A 14,006-nucleotide genomic window follows, 5' to 3' on the forward strand; every position below is an offset into this window, starting at 1 on the left:
CATTGATGGTAGTTGTAAGAAAAGCCCATATATTGGAGTTGCTGGTGAGATCGGGGAAGCGTTGGGACTTAGGTTTAAATTTATTAATCACCGGGGCAGTAGGAATAGTGACGGGGCTAGGATCAGGGAGATTGGATTCACTTTCCTCCAAGAGCAACATTAGGTCTCGTAGAGCTCTAAAATCCTCCATGGAAAAGTTTTTTACTTTTTCGGAAATTTCTCTTTCCTCAATGGTGCGAAGACGATCACCATCGAACAGGAATTTAAAAGTTAGATTTCTTGTGAATAGATATAAGTCTTTAATAGTCTCATATTTGTTGAGACTCATAGATGGACAGAAGCTAAGACCCAGGCGTAGAACCCCAAGCTGCTCACTAGAAAAGGTGTAAGGGGTCAGATTAATGATGTCTAGATTAGAATTTAGTGTTACGTTTGGGATGGCATGGTCGGAGGGATCTGAAAATTTGAGACCTGGGAGACAACATGTGGGTCCAGAGTACCTTGTCGGGTACATAATTGCAGTTGTGTTGCTGTTGGTTGTATATCAAGGGAGATATTTCTCCTGGGAACCCCAGTTTGTATATCTATGTTGGTGTTAACAGCAGTTGTTCCTGGAGGGGGAAGGTGAGACACATTTGGAGATTGCAACGTTTGTATAGCTAAAAGTGCCGTGGCACCTGTATAGTTAGTTTGTGTTCTATTACCACCACCACTAGAAGAAGTGTTTGTTTGAGGGGGGTGTACAAAGGGAGTGTCCCTAATAGGGGGGCGCTGTTTAGCTTTAGGTGTAAAAGACCCACCACCAAAGTCCCTCTTACGTGAACCGGATGTAGACGGTGTCGCTGCCGAATGGTTCCGTCGTGCTGGCGGCTGTAAAGAAAGCATAGAAGAGGAATCAGACTCAGTATCATCTTCAGTAGTGTAATAATTGCTATCATGATTTCTAGAGGTTCGATAATTAGATCTAGGATTCTTATTTGTAGTGGGAGATTGCCAACGATAGGCAAAGCCTTCTGCAAATGCTGTTCTATCCTTAGATAGTTTCATTTGTTTTTTGTGGATAATGTCCTTAGTGATTCTGGTAATAAAGTCTTTAATCTCTAGACAGCGCTTATCGTATTGGGCATGAATTTTAATTGTTTCACTATTTGATTGTAAAATAAGAATATCCTGATCTAGAGAGGCTAGCTCTGCTTGATATTGTACAATTAGTAGTCTCATCAATTGTGTACTACAAGAAGAGAGAGTTTGTTCCCACATGATTTTAAATTCGGCAGTGACATTTTGGAAAGATGGAAATACCTGTACTCGAAGGCCTAAAGGACTGATGTTATCTTTAACGTATTTACCCAGGAATTCTATGTGCCAATGAAGGTTAGATTTCTTTTTTAACAGTCTTTTCATTTTGGCCATATATTGGTTGATAGTAATTTCCTGTTCATTGTCAGTATTGCAATTCGTTTGTATCTCAGACATATATCCTGTCCAACCAGTGCCCGCAAAGTCCATGATAGCAAGAAAAAAAAAGGGGGAAAAAAGAGAGAGGAGAAGGGGCAGGAAAAAGGATAGGATTTAGAGAAAATACAAGGAAAACAACAATATAAATAAAAAAGATTAAATATTCGAAAAGGATACAAACACTAACAGCCCCCTTAGTACAAGAGAGGTGGGCTGAAGTTTTGCCCGGGTGCTACCACCCAAATAATTATTTGAAAAAGAAGAGATGACAATATCCTCACATGTAGTGTGCATGTGGATATTATAAGGTAAAAAGAGGGTGCCACGTCCTGGTATAAATGATAAAGAGGAGAACTAAGGGCTAGTTTTTGGACTTTTTAGGCACGATTTGGTTGGTCAGAATATATGTACGCAAGAAAAGATTTTCTCTAAAAAATAGATTTGTTTATTTAGATATAAAATATCGTAGTAAGTAGAACAAAATAAAGAAGAAAAAGTATTGCCGTTTCCAGCACAAAAAAACTATCTAAAAGGCTAACTAGGCAAGCCTATCCATAAACACTGACAGGAATATGTACATAAAGTATAACAATGTATCAACAATGAAGTTAAAACACTTCCAAAGAGATTTGGAATAAAGTGCATAAATGTGATTAGTAGTCCTGTCGCGTTGTGGAAATGCAGGCAAAGATATGTCTGCGGTGGTTTGGCTTGCTGCGTTGGTGGACTCGACCGGTTTCGCGCTTTAACAGCGCTTCCTCACGGAGTCAGCAGTGTAGTTTTAACTATAAGACAACATTGAACAATAACATACAAAAAAATTGAATGAAATAAAAAACAGTATATCAATTTAAATAATAACGCTGATAAAGCAGTAAAATATACACAAAAATATATACACGGGCAAGTGGAGGTAAAAGGGGAAGTTAAGGAAAAAAGGGGGGGGGGGAGGGGGGGAGGGGGGGGGAGGGGGGGAGGGGGGAGGGGGGGGGGGGAAAGGGAGGTGGAGAGTAAGGAAAGATTGGGGAAAGGGAGGGGGGGGGAGGAAGACATGAGAGGGTAGGGACAGGGAAAAGGAATGGAAAAAAGGAAAAAGCATAAAGTCCTGATAAGTACATACAACCCTAGAGCATTTCCTCAATGATGCAGTGGGAGCGAGGGTGCGTGTGTATATAGAGTATAGAATAGTCATGAGGAGGGTAATGAGATAAAGCAACTGATATAAATACTTACAGATAGTATTGATTGGTAGGGGGATCGATACATAAATTTTCTGGCAAAAATGAAAAACACAAAATAGACTGTGTCCGGGCTGCTGGACGTTGTAAGGGGTATAGGGGAACGGCCCAAGTAAAATAGAAAGTAACAGTCTGAGGAATAAAAAATATACAGTGAATATAATATAGAGCTGGTATAGAAAAACAACAAAATAATAAGGAGAACATCCTACCTTCAGTGAAGGAGGGCAGAGCTTGAGGAGAAAGAAAAAGGGGGAGAGGGTGACCACTATCTCTCAACAGTCCTCAATAAATGCTGCACTTCCTGGTAGCAGAAGTGAGTAACCAGAGCTGGGTGCCGGCTGATAGCCAGTAATTAAGGCAATGATAAGCCTGGTATAACAAGGAAAAAAGAACCACATGTAACCTATTAGTTACAGGGAACGGAATAGAGATAAAAGCAGGGAGTAGTGGGGAAGGGCATACCTGGTTCGATGAATGCGATGGCAAATCTCCTCCACGAGTCTCCCGAGAGACTGCAGCGATCGGGTCTCGTGTGCAGGGGTTTAAATAGGAACTCGCTCAGTGCGGAGAGGACGTAACGCACAGAGATGCGTATGACGTCATCCGCAGCAGCCGCGCGTCTCCTCATCACGTGTGCGCGCCGCAGAAGCAAACAGCGCGGCGCCACACCTGAGAGGCATCGCTCCAGGATGGAGAGTTCCATCTAGTGGTGCGAATACAGATCTCCTAGAATAGATCTGTGATGCGCGGCCAGCCACTGCATCGAAGGGGGGGGGGGGGGAGGAAAAAATCTCAAAGGGAGGAATGAACCATTACAGGACTGGGAAAAATAATAATAAGGAACTGACATGGTGTGGATAGGGCATGGAGAAAGGGGAAAACACAGCATAGAAAATTGGCCGTGTGTATATAATACTAAGTACTAATTGCAATATCAATGGTTATTAAGAAATAGCATATAAAATTCATTGATCGTTGGAGATTCCTTGAATAGATGGAATAGTGTGAGAAATAGTGGGGGGAGAGGGGAGGGGGGGGAAAAAGAAACACAGAGAAAAAGGGAAAAAAGGGGGAAACGAAGAAAAGACTCCAGAAGGTAAAAGAGCAGAGATAGTTAAAGTTTGGTGAACAGCAAAACAATTTAAGCCCATTGATAACATGCCATCAGAGTTACAATAAAATTCTGCATAGTAGTCTCAGTATACATGTAAATAGATACGACACATGAGCCAAATATAGATATATATAGATTGGTATTTTTATGCATATATGGATAGATGACACACCTCTGGTTTTGGGCAGGGATGAGCCGAACACCCCCCTGTTCGGTTCGCACCAGAACTTGCAAACACACCAAATGTTCATGTGAACTTTAGAACCCCGTTAAAGTCTATGGGACTCGAACATTTGAAATCTAAAGTGTTAATTTTAAAGGCTAATATGCAAGTTATTGTCCTAAAAAGTGTTTGGGGACCCGGGTCCTGCCCCAGGGGGAGTGTTTGGGGACCCGGGTCCTGCCCCAGGGGACATGTATCCATGCAAAAAAAGTTTTAAAAACTGACGATTTTTTCGGGAGCAGTGAATTTAATAATGCTAAACGTGAAACAATAATAGTGTAATATTACTTTAAATTTTGTACCTCGGGGGGGGGGGGGGTGTAAAGTCAGCATGTGAAAAAGCGCATGTTTCCCGTACATAGAACTGTCCCTGCACAAAGTGTCATTACTGAAAGAAAAAAAGCATTAAAAACCGGACTTGCGGCTATAATGAATTGTCGGCTCTGGCAATCCAGAGAGGATTCATTCATAAAAAATAAAAAAAATAGCGTGGCCCCCCCCCCCCCAAATCCATTACCAGGCGCTTCAGGTCTGGAATGGATATTAAGGGGAACCCCGCGGTCAATTTAAAAAAAATGACATGGGGTTCCCCCCAAATATCCATTCCAGACCCTTCAGGTCTGGTGTGGATTTTAACCACTTGACCACTGGGCACTTAAACCACCTTAATAACCAGACCAATTTTCAGCTTTCGGTGCTCTCACATTTTGAATGACAATGACTCAGTCATACAACACTGTAACCAAATTAAATTTTTGTCCTTTTTTCCCCACAAATAGAGCTTTCTTTTGGTGGTATTTGATCACCTCTGCGGTTTTTATTTTTTTCGCTATAAATGAAAAAAGAACGAAAATTTTGTAAAAAAAATGAATTTTTCTTCATTTCTATTATAAAATTTTGCAAAAAATGAATTTTTCTTCATAAATTTGGCCTAAAATGTATACTGCTACATATCTTTGGTTAAAAAAAAATGGATATTATTTAGTCTGGGTGAAAGTTATAAGGTCTACAAGCTATGGTACCAATTACTGAAAATCGATCAATTTGATCACACCTGATGTACTGACAACCTATCTCGTTTCTTGAGACCCTAACATGCCAGAAAAGTACAAATACCGCCCAAATGACCCCTTTTTGGAAAGAAGACATTCCAAGGTATTTAGAAAGAGGCATGGTGAGTTTTTTGAAGTTGTAATTTTTTCCCACAATTCTTTGCAAAATCAAGGTTTTTTTTATTTTTATTTTTTTTCCACAAAAGTTTCATATTAGCAGGTTATTTCTCACACACAGCATATGCATACCACAAATTACACCCCAAAACACATTCTGCTATTCCTCCCGAGTATGGCGATACCACATGTGTGAGACTTTTACACAGCGTTGCCACATACAGAGGCCCAACATGCAGGGAGCACCATCAGGCGTTCTGGAGCACCCAGACCAGTTCTGACATTTTGTCAGGATCAGCAGCTAAGGTGACCAGACACGTAGCTACACAGAGGTACTGAGACCAAACAAAGGATATATGTATTAAGTGATATTTATTTACAGTGAACATACACCAATAAACATACACAGCAACCAGTGAAAACATAAACCACTCCAGCAAACAAGAACAACTAATAAACCTAACAGCTATCTATATACAATATCTACAACATAAGGGAAAAGGCAACAGGGATGCAAGGAAAGGGACATGGCTGGGGACAAGAGCATGAAACAAGGCAAGAAGGGTGCAGGATGGATCAGGTGAACGCACCCCTGCCGTGCTGGCCGACAACCGTCGACAAAAGGCCCTACCCATGGGTATAATGCGACAGGCAAAATTGAGCTTGCCCAGCAAGGATTGGAGAGCTCGCAATGTTACTTTCTGAGACGCCAACATACCCCTGACTTCGTCCTTCAGCGCTTCCACTTTGCCATCCGGCAGCCGGCACTCCATGGCAACCGAGTCTATCGTGATCCCCAGAAAGGTAATCACCGTCCTCGGCCCCTCTGTCTTGTCCGGGGCCAACGGGACCCCAAAGCAGTCTGCCATGTGCTCCAGTGTCCCCAACAGTACCGCACACGTCCTGGTTCCGGTCGGTCCCACGCACAGGAAGTCATCTAGATAGTGGATGATGGAACTCACCCCTGAAACTTCCCTGACCACCCATTCCAGAAATGAACTAAACTGCTCGAACAGAGCGCAGGATATCGAACATCCCATGGGCAGGCAACGATCAATGAAGAACTCATCTTTCCAAGTTCACCCCAACAGGCGGAAGCTGTCTGGGTGCACTGGTAGCAGCCGAAAGGCGGCCTCCACGTCGGCCTTAGCCAACAGTGCCCCCTGACCGTAATGCCGCACCCAAGCCACCGCCGCATCAAAGGAAGTGTACTTAACCGCACAGGTATCAGGGTCTATGGCGTCATTCACCGACCCCCCTTTAGGAAAAGAGAGGTGGTGGATCAACCGAAATTTGTTAGGCTCTGTGATACATTTGCCTATATGTCTCAGTTTACTGCTCCCTGCTAGCCAGGTTATTGATGTGCTAATGTCCCCTCACTATTTCTAAAGGTTAATTGATCTATTGTGTTGTGTGAAGGAGAGCTGGGTTTAAGTGGCTTGGGTTAATTATTCTGATTGCTTCATTGTGGTAATTATCTCTCTATATGCGGGGTCGAGCGGTCTGGTTGATGTATTCAGTACAGCTAGTGCTCAGCGTCATTGATGTCATTGTCTAAAGAAAATGTGTTTCAGCATCGGCCCCGTCGTGTCTGCCTATAATCTGTATGGAAGCCCCAGTGTGAGGGGGGCGGAGATTTGTCATTGTAACAGTTTTGGAAATGACATATAAGCTGTGTGATATAACATTAAAGTCTGTGTTGTTCAAGCAGTAAGCTGGTCTCATGTGTGGCTTTCTGGGCGATTCCAGGGATATCCCTCCTCGTGGAATATTGGGGTGATTTTCGTTATGGGAAGAAGGGAACGTTGACGGGGATATCATACCGATACCGTCACAAATTGGTTGGCAGCAGTGGGATTTTTCCCTTCTATTCCCCTTCACACCCGGATTCCAAGCAGACACTGGAAGAACTACTGGAAGTTCGTGGAAGGATTGCTAGCAACAAAACCAAGCGGGTCATCATAGCAGAATCAATGGAGCTAGACCAGGAGGACGGGATTGCAGCAACGCCAGCAGTACAAGAGATGGAGACACCAGTGATTCAGGAGGAGGAATCGCCAGCCAACAAGCTAATGAGAGAGAAGCTAGCGTGGTTCGGCCCGAACCCAACGCCAGATGTGGTACTGAAAGTGATGGACATGTTAGTAAACGCAGAGCTACAGAAGGATAAACAAATAAGGGACGCAGAGCTACAGTTAAAACTGGCAGCAGTCCAACAAGCAGCCGCACCTTCTACGAACAGTGAGTACAGCACAGCAGACGCAAGGAAGATTCCGTTTAGCGCTTTTAAAGCTTTTGATGAAAAGGACTGTGAGATTGATAACTTCCTGGCGGATTTTGAGCGACAATGTAACCTGCACCGAATAGCTAGAGGAGACTGGGTTGCAATATTGTCAGGCAAACTGTCAGGCAAAGCTTCTGATGCTTTCCGGACCGTGCCAGATCAGGATATTCATAGCTACGCCCGGGTTAAAGAAGTGCTCCTGGCTCGTTATGCAGTAACCCCAGAGTCCCACCGACAGAAGTTCAGGGACTCACGCAAAACCACGAAAGACTCTTATGCGGAATGGGCATGCCAATTGTCCCGGTCGGCCTCTAACTGGGCTAACAGCAGCCAGGCCACCACCGCAGAGGACATTTTGCAACTAATGCTCCTGGAGCAATTTTACAATCACATCCAGACGGACGTCAAGGATTGGGTGAGAGATCGCAGGCCCATGACTCTACCAGAGGCCGCGAAGTTGGCGGATGAATATGCAGATACTCGCAAGACGAACCAGGTCACACCACAGGAACAACCTCCACCACAAACGGTGCCCTCACACCCACCAACCGCTAGATACCAACCTCCTAACAGACCGGTGACATCTAGCCCTCGCTATCATCGCCAGGAGGGCAACGAACAACGCTGCTTCCGGTGCAAACAGCTGGGTCACTTCAAGCAGAATTGCCCCATGAATGACAACACAAGGTCAAATTGGTCTCAACCTGGGTACCGCCCACCAGCAGCAGCCCATTGTGTAGACTCGGCTTGGGATCCAAAAGAGCTGGGTCAGGAAGAACCATTGGGCACCCCTTACGAAGCCCTCATGGTACAATCTGTTATTACGGACAACAGGGAACACCATTGTCAGCTGGTCATGGGCGACAGCCCTGAGCCGGAGGGGCCCTGGAGGGAGCTGGGCAGAAAGAGGCACCGCCGGCCACCCTTCAAGAAGAAGAGGTCCTGGAAGCCGTATAATAAGCTGACCTGGGAGGAGAAGAAGCGACTGGAGGAGAGGGAGTCGCAGCGGGCGTCCCAGATGCGTGCCGAGATGTTCGCCAAGGGCCCACCGGTGGCCCCTTACACCACCACCCAGTTCCTGATGATGAAGGACCACGTGGAGAGCCTGCAGGACATGAGCAAGCAGGAGCTGATCCGTGAGTACATAGAGCTGGAGGAGTGCATAAGCCGCATGGAGGAGGAGAACAACCACCTGAGGTCACAGCAGCATGAACTGGAGATGGAGCTGGAGAAGCTCCAAGAGGAGAACCGGCGGCTGCGGAGGGAGCAGGGGGTGGCTGACCTTATGGGGCTCTGATTCCCCCCCCCCCCCCCCCCCCCCCGGACTCTGAGCACCAGTGCTACAGCATTTCAACAAATATAACTTTTTCTTTTTATGAATCTCCTGGGATTGTCACTTCAGAGCCATAACCTGCCCCCTCCCATAGCGGGACACCTAGACGGCGGCGCACAGACCCATTCGCTGTCTTCGCACTGACTTCTGATGACTTTGCAGATCGCACAAAGACTTGGGGACTGACCGGCGTGTGATCTGACGACCCGGTGACATACCTGAGTCTGAAGCAGTTGCCAAGGGAGGTCAGTCATGCCAAACGGAGTTAACCTCTGACTAATAGCTCTGAACCCGTCAACCCTACTGGACCAGGGAAGGTCCAACCGGGTTTGCCGGAGCAGGGAGCAAAAGGGGGGCCATTGTGATACATTTGCCTATATGTCTCAGTTTACTGCTCCCTGCTAGCCAGGTTATTGATGTGCTAATGTCCCCTCACTATTTCTAAAGGTTAATTGATCTATTGTGTTGTGTGAAGGAGAGCTGGGTTTAAGTGGCTTGGGTTAATTATTCTGATTGCTTCATTGTGGTAATTATCTCTCTCTATGCGGGGTCGAGCGGTCTGGTTGATGTATTCAGTACAGCTAGTGCTCAGCGTCATTGATGTCATTGTCTAAAGAAAATGTGTTTCAGCATCGGCCCCGTCGTGTCTGCCTATAATCTGTATGGAAGCCCCAGTGTGAGGGGGGCGGAGATTTGTCATTGTAACAGTTTTGGAAATGACATATAAGCTGTGTGATATAACATTAAAGTCTGTGTTGTTCAAGCAGTAAGCTGGTCTCATGTGTGGCTTTCTGGGCGATTCCAGGGATATCCCTCCTCGTGGAATATTGGGGTGATTTTCGTTATGGGAAGAAGGGAACGTTGACGGGGATATCATACCGATACCGTCACAGGCTCCTTTTTTGGAACTACCCCCAACGGCGACACCACCAACTCGGGCAAGGGAGCCTCCGCAAACGGGCCCGCCATGCGCCCCAGCGCCACTTCCTTCCGTAGTTTCTCCGAAACCACGTCGGGATGACGCAAAGCCGACCTCAAGTTCCGAGGAACCGGCGGAATGTCCCGCAACGAGCATGGAATCCTAAATCCCTCCCCAAAACCCTCCTCCAGCAAGCGGGCGGCCTGTCTGTCCGGATACCTACTTAGAAACGGGCGCATCTTTTCCACCCTCACCGGCGTCGTCCCTCTTGTTGCCAAACTCACCTGATCGCCCTTTTCCTTGTTTAAAACATCTCGCCTGGGTGTTGGATCCCCCGCAGCCCGAACATTCGTGTTTGAACCTGCATGAAGACCCAAACTTGCAGTTGCCGGCGTTGTATTGCCAACAAACCCCTTTCGTTTTACTGGCCGACTGTCCAGAGGAAGACGACGCGCCGGCCCCGTCTCGAAAAAACTGATTCGGCGCCCATGCAGCCGTCATAAGGCGGACCCACAGGTTTATGTCCTTGTGGTCCCACCTTAAATCCGGACGCATCGACATCCGCTGCCTAAATTGTTCATCGTAGCGCAGCCATGCTGTGCCCCCATAAACCCTGTAGGCCTCCCAATAGAGTCCTGGTACCCAAAAAGCGCCGCCCCGCATTCCGGCTTCTTAGTGCTAATCACACTAGCTAGAATGCCGAAAGCCTGCAGCCAATTTGAGAAAGTACGCGGAATGAGACGATACCTATGTTTTTCCTTGTCCCCTTTCTTGTAGTCGTCCGGTTTCACCCTGTCCAGGTTAAACTTCTCCAGGGGCAATAGTGAAAAAATCTCCACATACTCACCCTTACCTATTTTCTCGCGTACCTCAGCCTTCAAGTGTGTCCCCAACGGCCCCTCAAAACATATGTACATTTCGCACTTGGCCGCGTCGTCTAGCCTGACCACGTCCTGCCTTTCAACCGGTGCCTTGTCGGCCTCTTCCCCTTTCTTCTTTTCCCCTTCCACCGCCGCCGTAGCGGGGGCGGGGGGTGACACTACGGGCGCCGCGGGCTGAACCCCCCCCAGTGTCCGCCGCACCAGCTAAACCACCACTAGTCTGCGGGGCCCCCCACGCACCCGCGGGGTTAACTTCGCCCCCCCCCTGCTCAAAACGGGACACCAGCTCCTTGATCCCCTCTAAGAATCCTTTAAAACCAGCCTCCTCCCCCCTAAGACCCCCCTGCCTGGTCACTGTCTGGCTACCACTGACCCCCCCATCTCTGTCCCCAGCAGTAGCATTGGTAATGAAAGAAGACTTACCGGGTTGCCTGGGGGGTTGCGCCCCAGCCGAACGTTCAGACTCCACCGCCGCTGCGATCGCCGCGTTGAACCCTTCCTCTTCAGATCCGGAAAGTTCCCCTTCCGACCTGTCAGGTCCCGGATCGACCTCCACAGATGAAAACCCTCCAGGGGAAGGATCCCTGGAGGGGCAAGGTCCTGCCGCATCCTGACCCCTCCTCCTCACGGCGGACCCGCCGAACGATTTCGCGGCCGATTTTCCCGCTCGGGGGGGCTTCCTCCAGCCCTGCAGGCCTCACTCCTGGACGCCGACCGTCTCGATGTCCCTTCCATCCGGCTAGGAGACCCGGCCGCCGAGGTGCTAGGCCCGCGGTCCGCGGCCCTGGATTCATCCTGCCGAGGCCCCTCCCCGCGACAGGCCGCGTGGTGTGAGGGGCCCGCGCGCTCCGGTTCCAGACGGCGAACGGGCGAATCGGCCGACCCAGCTCCTGGAGCGGCCGCCCGTAGAGCTGCGCGGTTGCTGGGGATTCCGTCCGGTAACCCCCCCAGCGGGAGCGTTGCGGCGCTTGGCGGGGGGGCCCGACGGGGCCCGAGTAGCAGGATTCTCTGGGCGCGTGGCTCTTGGGGAGAGGTCAGGGGAAAAGCGCTCAGGCGGCTTGGACCGCCTAGCTCGCGCTGACTCTCTCCCCCTTGTCTGCGGACCCACCGCAGGCGGATCCATGATAGGCCCCAGGTTCTCCTGAACCCAGTCTCGCCCCCTGGAAGAGGCTTCGGCCCTGAGCTCTTCTAACAGCTCCTGGATGCGGGACATGCTGAAAAATCACTAGGGGCAGTGTTACAGCTATGGGCGGGCTCTTCTTTTTTATATCGCCCTGCCCTACCCCTCCTCTGTTACACAGCCAATCCCCTGCCATCTCTCTTTCCTTCCCAGTTTAACCCCCGTCATGCCCGCCCTCCACCTATGTCATTCTTTTATTTTTGCTCCGGGCTTTTCTGGACTTCTGGTGAAGGACTGATAAGAGCCGAGGTAACTATGGAGCGTCTCCAGAGGAAGTGAAGCAACTGAACGGAATGTTGGTGGGGGGATGGAAACCGCACTCTCGCGTTTAGCCGACTTCCTCTTTTCTCTTCGTTTTATAAAGACAAAAAGACTTTTCAGAGACTCTGGGGCTGATTTACAAAACCTTTGCGCCATGAGTTGAGGCGCGCGGCGAGGCGCAACGTACATTTTATTTACAGAACGTTTGCGCCGGTAACACAGCGCTATTCCCCAGTTACTAAAGCAATCTCGGCGCACAGGAGGGGGCGATCAGTGCGCCACTATGGACATGGTGCACGGCATCTTCAATTCAATATTAACCACTTGCTTACCGGGCACTCAAACCCCCTTCCTGCCCAGACCAATTTTCAGCGCTCTTCAACGACAATTGCGCGGTCATACAACAATGTACCTAAGTGAATTTTTTTCCCCAAAAATAGAGCTTTATTTTGGTGGTATTTGATCACCTCTGCGGGTTTTTTTTTTTTGTTAAAAAAAAAATTAAGACAGAATTTAAAAAAAAAATACCAAACCGTTTTATATTTTGTTATAAAATTTTGCAAATGGGAATTTTTCTCCTTCATTGATGTACTCTGATGAGGCTGCACTGATAGGCACAAATAAGGTGGCACTGGTGGGCACTGATAAGCGGCACTGGTGGGAAATGAGAGGCGGCACTGACAATTGGCACTAATAGGTGGCACTGATAGCTGGCAGTGATGGGCACTGATAGCTGGCAGTGATGAGAGCACTGAGAGGTGGCAGTGATGGGCACTGATAGCTGGCAGTGATGGGCACTGAGAGGTGGCAGTGATGGGCAGTGATCAGCACTGGTAGGTGAGACTGATAGGCAGCACTGATGAGGCACTGACCGGCACCACTGGTGGGCATTGATAGGTGGCACTTATGGGCATTGATAGGTGGCATTTACTGCACTGGTGGTCACTGGCAGGGGGTATTGGTGGGCACCAATGAGGTTGATGTGCCTCTTCCACTGGGGACAGATGTCCCTTACACAAGATCGGCTTTTTTATCTTCTCGTGCTGTTAGCGCGAGGAGAAAAAAAAACGATTAGCGAGCTTTGTTTACATCACGTGATCAGCTGTCATTGGCTGACAGCTGATCAAGAGGTAAGGGGCCGGGACTCGGATCTGTGATCACCCGAGTCTCAGTGACTCGGCGATCACAGCGCGCGGCGTGCGTGCAAAGGGGAGGACGTCTTTTGACGGCTGGAATTGCCAATATTATGGGGTGATGTGAGGAAGTTTAGCGCCCAAGTAACAAATATGCCCAAAATAGAACGAGAAAGTAACTTTTTCTGAACAAGCGTGAGATCAATGTAAGCCCCGCGCATGCGCATGTGCAAGCGGCTCTTGCGCTCATTCAAATACATCGGTTCACTGTGCGGCCAAAATCTTAGTAAATGTCAAGCAACGTACATGCATTTGCGTGGGTTAAACGGGCGCACCTCTAAACCGCATCCTTTTTCTGAGCGTACAACAGGGCCAGCTAGGAAAGGGGCGAGAAGAGCGCACGCCCAACCCCCTCCTGAACCATACAAGGCCACATGCACTCAACATAGCTGTCTGACTTTGGAGCATGTTGGGCTCAGCCCAATACCAACCACAAAGCACCTTGTACCCGCTAGTTTAAAGGGGGTTTCCATGTTTTGTAAAGCCCCCTGTCTGCATCCCCCCCACAAACCCAGCCTAGGGTTGTGTGGAAGAGGCCCTTGTCCCCCTTAATGCGGGAACAAGGTGGTTGACTTTTAAAGGTGCCCAAGCCCCTCCTGCCCACAAACATCCACACTAGGGTTGCCACCTTTTCTTCAAGCCAAACCCAAACAGTTTGGGTGCCCCAAAAAGCGTGCCACAGAAAAATTTGGGTGTGGCATCATCACCCTGCCCCCCCAGTGATGCCGAACCTGCTCCGTGACAACTGCC

At 48.5% G+C, this 14,006-nt stretch overlaps 1 long non-coding RNA gene across 1 annotated transcript; it reads right to left on the minus strand.

Annotated features, from left to right (window-relative positions):
• Positions 1 to 1,566: 1,566 nt before the first annotated feature.
• On the minus strand, positions 1,567 to 3,348 carry LOC120923487. The gene is made up of 3 exons (XR_005745963.1): positions 2,909 to 3,348; positions 2,692 to 2,828; positions 1,567 to 2,243 (listed from the first exon to the last, which is right to left on the minus strand). It is a non-coding gene; the product is annotated as an uncharacterized LOC120923487 (long non-coding RNA).
• Positions 3,349 to 14,006: the final 10,658 nt, after the last annotated feature.

Source organism: Rana temporaria, unplaced genomic scaffold (genome assembly GCF_905171775.1).
Source record: "Rana temporaria unplaced genomic scaffold, aRanTem1.1, whole genome shotgun sequence".
Classification (NCBI taxonomy): domain Eukaryota; kingdom Metazoa; phylum Chordata; class Amphibia; order Anura; family Ranidae; genus Rana; species Rana temporaria.